At 35.6% G+C, this 11474-nt stretch overlaps 1 non-coding gene across 1 annotated transcript; it reads left to right on the forward strand.

Moving 5' to 3' along the window:
* The first annotated feature begins 3284 nt into the window (after positions 1–3284).
* Positions 3285–3391, forward strand: LOC112746530 (small nucleolar RNA R71). The gene has a single exon (XR_003174410.1). It is a non-coding gene; the product is annotated as a small nucleolar RNA R71 (small nucleolar RNA).
* The last annotated feature ends 8083 nt before the right edge of the window (positions 3392–11474 follow it).

The following is an 11474-nucleotide window of genomic DNA, read 5'->3' on the forward strand; positions in this document are numbered from 1 at the left end:
ACTTACCGACAAGTGCACCGGGTCGTATCAATTGATAAACTCAGGTGAGTGAGTATCTATCCCACGAGGATTAATGGATAGAGCAACAATAGTTGAGTGATTAGGCTAGTTAGACAAGCTAAATTGAGTATTTTGTGTTCTAAGTATCATAAAACAGTGAATTAGAGTATTCAAAAAGCAAGTAATGAATGGTTGGTAAAAAGTATGAGAAAACAGTTAAGGCTTTGGAGATGATTAATTTTTTGAATTAATAATTCTTACCAACTACTTTAATCATGAATTGGTTCGATTCATGGCAAACTTTAATTGATTAAACCCTAATTTCTTAGTAATTTAATCTCCTCTAACCTAGTCAATTGCCAATTCCTTTGTCATCACTTAATTTTAATTAGAGGATTAAGTCCAATTCTAGTTTATAAGCCACACAAACCCTAAATACTCAAAGATAAGATGATCATATGTCACGTATCACATTAAGTCCAAGTAGTTAGAGGGTTATGAGGAATTGATTTCAAAATATTGTTCAAGTGATTTAACTTTTTCAAGATTTAACAAGAACTCAATTAGAAAAGAGTTATCTTCCAATATACTCTAATCCCTAGGATGAAAAATGAAAGCAATCCTTGAATTTAAACCAATGCATTAATTAAGAGTAGAATGACAATAATATTAATCCATCAAAATAAACAGAGCTCTTAACCTTAACAGTAGATGTTTAGTTGCTCATAACTCAGAGAGAAACATAAAGCAAAAAGTATGAAAGTGCAGAATAAGGGACAAGAGGAGAAGAGAGCCCGAAGGGCTAAATCTTTTCTCCTTTTATATCTAATCCTAATTGATTTGAAATTCAAATTAAAAAACCCTAAAATATTTTGTTTTATTTTAAATAAAATTAAAAACTAAAAGCTAAACTAAGCCTTCCATGTAAGTTGAAGACGCACTATTGGCGTTAAACGCCGGGCAGTGGCGTTTAGCGCCGCTAGACAGAGAGCTTCCTTGGCAATTTTGGACTCCGGGCACTAAAGGTAATGGCGTTTAGCGCCACTAGCATACATCCTGGGCACACTTTACGAAGCTCCTGGTGCTAAACGCCAAGTCGTGGTGTTTGGCTTCAGCTGAATATAGAGCTTGCACGAACTTCTAGGCTTGTGGCAGTAAATGCCAGGCAGTGGCGTTTAGCGCTAACTTGGCAGCATCAAATTTCTTCCTTTTTCTTCTGGATGAACTCTGTAAAACTCGTCTAAACTTCACCTAAAATAATGAAAACAATAGAGCAACTCAAAGTAGTGTCCAAACAGGTCTATAACATCAAAATCGAATAAAAACTCCATAAATACAGATCTAAATTCCTAAGAAAATATAGGAAAGATGCTCACGCGTCAATGGTTCCTGAGCACTTTAAGCAATTCAACTTCCTCAGACAAGTTCAAAGAGGAACTTATGATTACTGAAAAACTATTATCATCACTAAGAAAGGCATATTTGAGTGTTGGAGTCATGGGCTTTATTTCAAGTTTGGGTGGCCCCTCCTCCTTGTCAAGGGCTAAAGTAGCTTCATTTTGTGGCCCCTCCTCCTCCAGGGAAGTGTTTATCTCTTTCTCTTCTAAGACTTCTCACACCAAAAGATCAATTAAGTCAATCTTCATACAATCCTCTGAGTCACTAGGATGTTGCATGGCCTTGAAGACATTGAGCACAATGTGCTCATCATGGACTTTTAAAGTGAGCTTTTCTTTTTGCACATTAATTAAAGCTCTCCCAGTGGTGAAGTCCTCTCCAAAATTATGGAGGCGTTTGCATCCTCCTCTTCAAGAATAACAAATTCAGCAGGGAATATGAATTCCCACTTTCACTAACTCATTTTCAATTACTCCATGTGGCAATTTAATAGAACGGTCAGCTAATTGGAGAGAGATTCGTATTGGTTTGACTTCTTCAATATGCAATTTTTTCATCAAAGAAAGAGGCATTAAATTAATGATAGCTCCCAAATCACAAAGAGGTCTTTTTATAGTGATTTCACCAATAGTGCATGAAATTACAAAGCTCCCACGATCTTTCAATTTTTGGGACAAATTCTTTTGAATTATTGTACTACGTTCTTTTGTCAGAACCATTGTTTCATCCTCTCTCCAATTCCTCTTTTTTGCTATCAACTCCTTCATAAATTTGGCATAAAGAGGCATTTGTTCGAAGGCCTCAACAAAAGAGATATTGATTTGCAATTTTTGAAAAACTTCTAAGAACTTGGAGAATTGCTTGTCCTTTTTCACCTTTTGAAACCTTTAAGGGAATTGGAGTTTGGGCTTATACTCTTTCACTTTTACCTTCTCTGGTGCTTTTCCTTTATGAGCTTGAATTGGAGAATCAGTGGCTTGTGCATCGTGTGAAATAGAGTTCTCCATGGCTTCTTTGGATTGCTTGTTGTTGGCATCCTCTATGGCTTCTTTTTCTGCCACTTTTCCACTTCTCAAATTAATAGCTTTGCACTCTTCTCTTAGATTTTGAATCGTATCACTGGTAAAAGCATTTGTGGGTTTTTCAAAAAATCACTTTGCAAGTTGACCTACTTGCACTTCTAGATTCTTGATGGAGGCCTTTTGGTTCTTAATAGTTGCTTTGGTTTCTTGCATAAAATTGGAGGTTTCTTCCATGAAATTAGTGCTAAGAGATAAGTACGGATGCATATTGGGTGAGTTTTTCTAAGTCATTTTTAGAGTGGTTGTCCTTTGTGGGTTTTGTGGTGGTTGTGTGGGAGATGTTTGTGAAGGGTGAGGGTTGTTGAAGGTATTAAAGTTATTGGTTATTTGATTTTGATTTTTCCAACCAAAGTTAGGTGGGTTCCTCCATCTAGGGTTGTAGGTTTTAGAAAAAGGGTCATTGTGTAGTCTAGAGGAATTTTCGTGTAATTAACTTGCTCAATAAAGGGATGATCTTGATTGAAAGGCCTTGAATTTTCACTTTGATGACCCTCATAGGTGTGGCCTTGGGTTCCTATTGCAGAAACTTGTAAATGTCCTAGTTGCTTGGTAATTGCACTTATTTGTTGAGACATAGCCTTGTTTTGTTCCAAAAGAGTGTCCAAAGTATCTAACTCCATCACACATCTCTTTATTGTTCTTTTAGATGAGAAAAAATATTGATTTTTAGCCACAATCTTAATCAAATCCAAGGCTTCTTCAGTGGTTTTCATATGCATGGATCCTCTAGTTGAGGAGTCCAATAAAGTGCTAGAAGCGGGGGTGAGCCAATGATAGAATATTTGTAGTTGCACACAATTAGAAAATATATCTTGGGGGCAATTTTTCAATAATTCTTTGTACCTTTCCCAAGCTTCATAAACATATTTTCCATCTTTCTGAGTGAAAGTTTGGATATCATGTCTCAACTTTGTCAACCTCTATGGTAAAAAAATTTGGTTAAGAACTTATTGACCAAGTCATCCCTATTCTCTCCTTTGGTTGTGTTTCAAGTCACTGCTTAGCTCGTCCCTTACAGAGAATGGGAATAGCATCAAGCGATATACTTTAAAGTGATGGTTTTGTTAAACGGATGATTTCTGAATGTGTGAGGTTTGTCCCTCTTACTCTGAAGTATGAGGGCTGTGGTAGAAGTGCCGCTCACATACTTTCGATCATAAGAGTGGCCGAGCACTATATCTTAGGAAAAGTAAGCCGGGCACTATATCATTGGGGGTTCCCATTTATAAATGTGACTGGAAGAGACATTCCCATGGGAATGTGTTGGGTTGGCAGTTGAGCCGATAATGTGATATCACAGCCAATAGGATAGGCATTCATCATACGCATCTGTGTGACATTATTTGGGTGTGCAAATTGTAATTGATTTACCTATGTGAATAATTATGTTTAAATGCTAATTGTTATACTTGATGTAACTGCTTTGATTGTGTTTGTGACTGAAATTGGCTGGATTGTGGTGAATTGGAGGTTAGTTGAGTTGTTTGGGCCTGAGGCCTTAATTGCTTATGTGATAGGCCGGAGTCCATGATTGGTTTGTGTTATGGTTTAGTAAAGTATGAAAAATCAAACTGGTTTTGCATAGACTTAGTAAACCTATGCTTGAAACAGGTTGGTCATTCATACTGTCTTGAAAAAACTTTTAAGAATTTATAAGAAAGGAAAAAGGCTTTGGATTTTGAATAATTAATTGATTTCCCTTTTAAAAAGGATTTTGGATTTCTGAATGTAAGCTGATGTGAGAACTATTGTCAGTCTAGAATTTCATAAAATAGAGTCACCTCATTGAAAGCATAGTCTAGACCAACAAATAATCCTCAATCAAAGTTTAGTTTTCAAATTCAAAATATAAATAACCGAGACTGAGAGTAATTCAACCTCGGGTCGTTCTCTCTAGGAATGCAATTGAAATGTCACGCTTTCGGTTGTGAGGGAAAATGGGTTTTGCAATCAAAGAACTAAAGATTAAAAGAACTTAAGAAATAAAAGAACTAAGGAATGATCAAAATTGAGAATTTAAAAACTAGTAAAAATGCTAAGTATGCATAAAAGAGCCTTGACTCGGAAATGAGGATCCAAGGAATCCTATCATCGTCATAACCACAACTATGGCAACTATGATGAGTCAATCTCGCTTGGTCTACCCCTAATATCGAGGAGTAAGTTTAGCAAGGATAATTTACCTTGATCCATAAGTCCTAGCTAACTTACCAAATTAATTGGTAAAAAGCTAGCTTCAATGGAAACAAGAGTCAACTAATTACTCAAGAATCACCACTAAATGTCAGACCTTATGACTCTAGTATCCTAGGAACTCAAATCCCAAGCCAAGGTGTGAAAATCTACTAAAAATCACTAAGTGGCATTTTCACAAACACTTGGTGGGCATATAACCAAAACATGAGAAATTGCAAAGAAAAATAAAAGCTATATCTAAAATATTCACAAAACCAACTATAAACAAGCAATCAAGCATATATAAAGCATAAAACATTAAATGCAACAATCAAAACTTTTGTGCCAGTTTTGGAGTTAAACGCTAGAATTCTTGAGCTGGCTTGGAACGCCTATTTGGGCCATCAAATCTTGGGAAAAGTATGGACTATTATATATTTCTGTAAAGCCCAAGATGTCTACTTTCCAACACAATTGAGAGCGCACCAATTGGGCTTCTGTAGCTCTAGAAAATCTATTTTGAATGCAGGTAGGTCAGAATCCAACAGCATCTGCAGTCCTTTTTCAGCCTCTGAATCAGATTTTTGCTCAGGTCCCTCAATTTCAGCCAGAAAATACCTGAAATCATAGAAAAACACACAAACTCATAGCAAAGTTCAGAAGAGTGATTTTTAAATAAAAATATAATAAAAACTAATTAAAATATACTAAAAACATACTAAAAACAATGCCAAAAAGTGTATAAATTATCCGCTCAACAAACCATAAGAAAAGAAAAGAAAAGAAAAAGTAGTAGAATTAAAGAGAAAATTAAGAGTACTTACAAAAGGTGAGCAAAATCCAAAATCAAGGCTTGCTATAAAATGTTACAATGGAGATGAAAATGAAACCCTAGGAGAGAATTTCTACACTACTCCTACTCCTACTCCTAAATTATCTATGGAAGCCTCCTACTACTAATGAAAACCTAATAGTAACTAATGCTTTCATATGTGTTAATATCCCCTTCATATAGCCCTTCAATTGGGCTTCAGCACACTCAAAATTTGGCCAAGAAAGCCCCAAAATACGAGCCACGTGCTTCATCAATGAATTCACGTGCAGGGACTTGTGCGTACGCATAGATGTGTGCGTATGCACACTTTGCTGAATTTTTGGTTGTGCGTATGCATAGAGGGTTGTGCATACGCACGCATGCTGATTTCCTTATTGTGCGTATGCACAGAGGGTTGTGCATACGCACATGTGGCTGTGTACTTCTCCTTTGTTTTCTTCATGTGTTCTCCCTTCGTACATTCTTCCTTCCACTTTTAGCTATCCATTCTTGCCTCTAGGACCTAAAATCACTCAATAAATATGTCATGGCATCGAATGGCATAAAAGTAGAATTAAAATGATTAATTCAAGAACAAAAATGCATGTTTTCACATTTAGGTTCAATTTAGGGATCAAACACAAAAGTGTGCTATTTAAGTGATTAAGTGTGAGTTTATATGATGAAATCTGTCCAAATCAAGTCAAAATATCTCATCAAATATGGACTCATCATAAACCTTTGGCTTTTGAAAGGATACATAAGACGAGCAACGATCACTGTACCTTGAACATAGTTTTATTTCATATATCTCATTATAGCAATCCTTTAACCCTATAGTGAGAACCAGCGAGGACGAAGTTCTCACTCCCCTACAGGTTTTTCCTTTTTAGGATACGAACGAAGAAATCAAGAAGAGTTTATTTCATTTTTATTTATATGATGTATTGTATTGTTTTAGATATTATGTTTTTCCTCGCTTTTATCTTTACATATTTTTGTAAGAGGGATAGGAATTGTGATATGAAACACTTGTTAGTTATTACTATGTATATATATAATTAAAAGTATTGTATCTGGATTGTATGTACGTATTCATGTCTTTCAACTATAAAGTCTTTTGAAAGATTATAAGGTTTTAAGTTTTAAACAGGCTCCTATTATAGTATTAAATATGTTTAGAGTTGTTGTAATATCTAAGCTATTAGAATGACACATCCAGAAGCGTGACATTCTGGTAGTCAGGATGTTACACATGCATGCACGTTGAAGGCATGTGAATAAGCTAATGCAAGCATATAAGGTGAAATAGGGCATATTTAATAAAGAAAAGCATGCATGCATGTGAATGTGAATATATAAGCACCTCAAAGTTAAAAACCAACAATAAAGGTGGCTTGCATGGAAAATAAAGGGAACAAAATAAAATAACAAACTAGCTAAGTGCGTGCATGGAGGGATATACCTTGCATGGGTGAAATGTGCAACACCAAACTTAGTGTGAAACAGAATGTAAATTAGCTGAAGCTTAAATGACAAGGAAAGTAAAATTTCAGCAGATCTCACTTGCAGGAATTAAATTGACAGAAGCTTAAAGAACAAGAAATATAAATTACAGCAAATATAAATAAGCCGAATGTAGATTGGACAAAAGCTTAAAGAGTAAGAAAAATAAATTACAGCAAAATATAAAGGGGATTGGGTGCTGGGGAATTAACTGAAAGCAATAAATCAGAGCTCAGAACAAGAAATTTGAATTGCAGGAAAATTTAAATTCAGATCACAGCAAGCTCAAATGTAAATTAGCAAGGAGGCAGAAAAGTTAAATTGCATAGAAAGCAAACTCAGCTCAAGCAAAATGTAAAAGTGCAGAAAAATTAAAAACAGCAGGAAGACTTAGATCAATTTTGAAATCCTTAAGAGAATCAACAATTTCAATGAAATAGCAAAATCAGAAAGAAAGCCAAGAGCTCAATTGCTCTCTCGATCAGAACAGAAAGGAAATTGTAGAGGAAAGAAAATGAAGCAGAGAAGAAAAGAGAACTCAGATCTGATTTTTAATCCTCAAATTCAAACAGAAAAATTAAAAGAGAGTTCTCTATTCTACTCCTACTCCTACTGCTCTCTAATGGAGCCAGCCTCTCTCTAAAATGGAACAGATGCCTTTTTATAGGCTTTTACAAAATTAAAATGAAATTGAAATTAAAAACAAATTACAATGAAATGAAATTCCTAATCTAGCTTGTTCTTGTGCCTTTGAGTGATGATGTGGGCTTTGCTTGCTCTGGATTTGAAGAGAGATGGGTCCGGTTGGCCTTGGTTCAATTGGTTCAGAGGTATGGGTCAAGGTTGCTTGGTTCAAGTTGGTTTGGTGTGTGGGAACCTTCCAGGGGAGCGCTCGGTCATGTAAGGCAATGTAGCGCTCCTTGCCTTGTGTGTGTAGCATGCTCCTTGGTGTCTTGTTGCTCACTAACGCTCACTAAGTGAGCGTTGCGCTCAATATTTGAGCGCTACTCCTTGGTTTGATGAGCGCTCCTTAGTGTATGGCTACTCCCCAAGCTTGAAAGTCACGATAAAGGTGACTTAGTTAACGTAGCGCTACTTAGCTTCTCTTGGTTCTCTCTTCGAACCTTGCTGGCTTCACTTTGGCCAATTTCCTCAGTTAAGCATAGCGCTCAGTCAACTAAGTTCACATAGCGCCCTTTGTTGCATGTGCGCGCCTCCACCTTCGATCCCTGGTGAAGCCATTTTGAGTGCTGTGTCTTGCTTTTCTTGGTGACCCCCTCTTCGAGCCTTGGTGAGAGCATATTTAGTTGGTTTTTGGGCCTTAAAGATTCCTATCACTTATACTTCAATTTCATGCCAAATATAGATTGTTATATAACATTGGAAAGTTCTGAATGTCAGCTTTCCAATGCAACTAGAAGCACATCAATTGGACATTTGTAGCTCAAGTTATGGTCCTTTAAAGGAGGCATGGTCATGCTGTCACAAAACTAAGAAAAAGCCCAAAAAAGTGAACAATTTTTAATGTAGCGCTCCCTTTAATTGAGCACTGGTGCCTTGTAGTTGAGCGCTTAGTTAAAATTGTTCACGTAGCGCCCTTGCTTTAAGGCTTCATGCCAATGATGGTATTAATAATACTACATGCATGCTTCCTTCCTTAAATGAACGATAGCGTTCATTCATTCATTTCATTGGCATAATTAACATTTCATGCATGCATTCATTTACTTTAATAATGCCAATGCATTAACATTAAAGCTTGATTTGTTCTTTTTCCAATTAACAATGAATGTTTCATGCATGCTTCCATGGCTTTATTAATTAATAATGTCAATGCTTTCATTTAATGAATATGGCATTAATAATACTAGTGTGAATAAGCCAAGGTAGTGTGCATTCATTTAATTCCTTCTCCATTGGCATAATAATTAAATGCATGCATGCATATGATAATTCATGATAATAAGGCCACGGCTTCATGGTTATGGGCCACGCTTTTAAAAGCGTGGCCTAATATTCTAAAGCGTGCTCAAACTTGAAAGTGTGCCCCAAAATTTCTCTTTTCTTCTTTTGAGCTTATTTTGTGCTATTTTGCTTTTTTTTTCCACTTATTTCCTACAAAATTTATAAAATCAAAAGATCAAGAAAATATACCGTTTAAGCACAAAAGAATGCAATATTTAAGCACTAATAATCAATTTCTTGTATGAAAAAGCATAGAAAAACATGACATGATGACATGTCATCACAACACCAAACTTAAACCTTGCTTGTCCCCAAGCAAGAAAAGAATCATGCAATTAAGATTGACAATCCAAGGTAAGAAGAATAGCAAGTTAATGTTCATGGTAGGCTAGTTTTCTATGCATGCTACAATCACAAAAGAAATGTAAATGATTGATGCTTCTATCTAGCTCAATTTATGAAATCTTTTCCTTATATTTCTTCCTTGAAACAAGCGTTTGATTTTCTTATTAGCTTCTCCTTTTGGGTGCTTTGCCCCATGAGTTGATAACAAAACTACGACTCTAAATGCTTTGTTTTCAAGTATTGCCACTTGATACATAAGCACTACAAGCATTTAATTAGAGGACTTCATTAAGCTCATTTGTTTCTTTTCTTGACTCTCTAATCATTGATGCTCAGAGCCTTGAGCTTTGAGGGAGTGCTTTTTGCACTTTGAGCCTAACCTTGACTTCTAAGTGTTTTATTTTCAAGCTTTTTGCTTGATACATAAACACCACAAGTACTTAACAATGGAATTGTCATTGGTACTCAGAGCCTTCAGCTTTCTCATTCTTTCCCTTTTTCCTTTCTTGCCTTAATTTGCAATTACTTCTTCAAGGTTTTCATGATTTCCAAAGATTTCACAAAAATATCCTAGATGAAAGCTTCAATTAAATAAAATCCAATGCAATTGAGCAACAATTAACCATACTAGCTTTCCAATACTTGTATGCACATGCTAAGTTCTTCTTTAATTCCTTGTTTGTTTATGATCATGATGTTTTATTGCTTTTGAATTCACAAAACTCAAGTTGGTAGTCATAATGGCACAGCAACATGTTAGAAATCAGTAATCAAACTATGCTTATTCATAACACACATGCATATAGAGAAGATAAAGACAATCATGCAATTTAAAGTGCTGAAAATAAAGGAGAGGAAAAGGAACTTTACAACCTTGTAATTCATCTTCTCTATTGTTGTCATTTTCCTCCCATTCTTCCTCTTCCCTTGTCAAACTCAAAATGCTTGCTCATCCTCAAGCAACAATTGCAACAATTAGAACAATGGCTATGGCGCTAAGATGGATCATGAATGTCTTACACAATGAAATGTTAGTAGTACATGTGTTTAAGCAAGCAAAATAATCATCAAGGCACAGGAAACAGAGACATTGTGATTGCAAACATAGGAGAGCGTGCATGATACATGGCATAAAAGATAAGTGGCACACAAAACTTAGTGTGACACTTTCACTTGGAATTGATGCAAGTATCTAGTAAGGATTGGAAGCAAATTTTGTTGCATAGCAACACCAAACTTAGAATGCAATCATATGTCAATTTATTTGAACTAAAGCTAAACAAAGGAACTGTTATATGTTAAATACAATCACCAAGTAAAGAATTTGTCATGAATAAGGATTTCTTGGTGAGATATTTAACAAAAACAGTTAGGGAGCAAACTAACATAAAGCATAAAAAATAAAGAACTGACTAAAGTAAAGAGGAACAAAGTCAAACCAAAAGAAAGACAAAACTGCAGAGGCATTATGATTATGCAGACAAGTGATGTTGCTGAATAAATTGCATAGAAAATAAGTGGCACACCAAACTTAGAATCTTAGTGTGACACTTTCAATTCAGATTTGATGCAATTATCAATAGAGATTGAAAACAGATTGTTACAGGGAAACACCAAACTTAGAATGTAATCATATGCCAATTTATTGAAATTTAAACAAAGCAAACATAGAAAGTAAATAAAGCAAAGAAATGTTACCTACGATTGACATGTTCTTCACTTTCTTCCTCTTCTTCCAGTTTGTTAAGAGAAATGACCTCAAGGGGGAAGATAAACCAGCTAGTGCCCCTTGTCTTGGCCTCTCCTCAGTAAGCTTCCTTTTGTAAATGGCTTGATTGAGCTTGCTTGCTGGATTAGGGACAGGATTGGTGCTCTTGTTAGTGGCCTTCACTTCTTTGGATTCAAGACTTGGTGGTTCCATGAGCTCATCCTCTATGTACTTCTCTGCTTCACTTGAGTTTGGAATTCTTTGGTTTTCTTCCTCACTTCCTTGCTCTTCCACTTCCTCCCTTGCATTCAACATTTGACTTAATAGCACTGATGAGCGGATATTTTATACGCTTTTTGGGGTTAATTTCATATAGTTTTGAGTATGTTTTAGTTAGATTTTAGTTTATTTTCATTAGTTTTTAGGAAAAATTCATATTTTTGGACTTTACTATGAGTTGTGTGTTTTTCTGTAATTTTAG

This window comes from Arachis hypogaea, chromosome 14, assembly GCF_003086295.3.
Source record: "Arachis hypogaea cultivar Tifrunner chromosome 14, arahy.Tifrunner.gnm2.J5K5, whole genome shotgun sequence".
Lineage (NCBI taxonomy): Eukaryota > Viridiplantae > Streptophyta > Magnoliopsida > Fabales > Fabaceae > Arachis > Arachis hypogaea.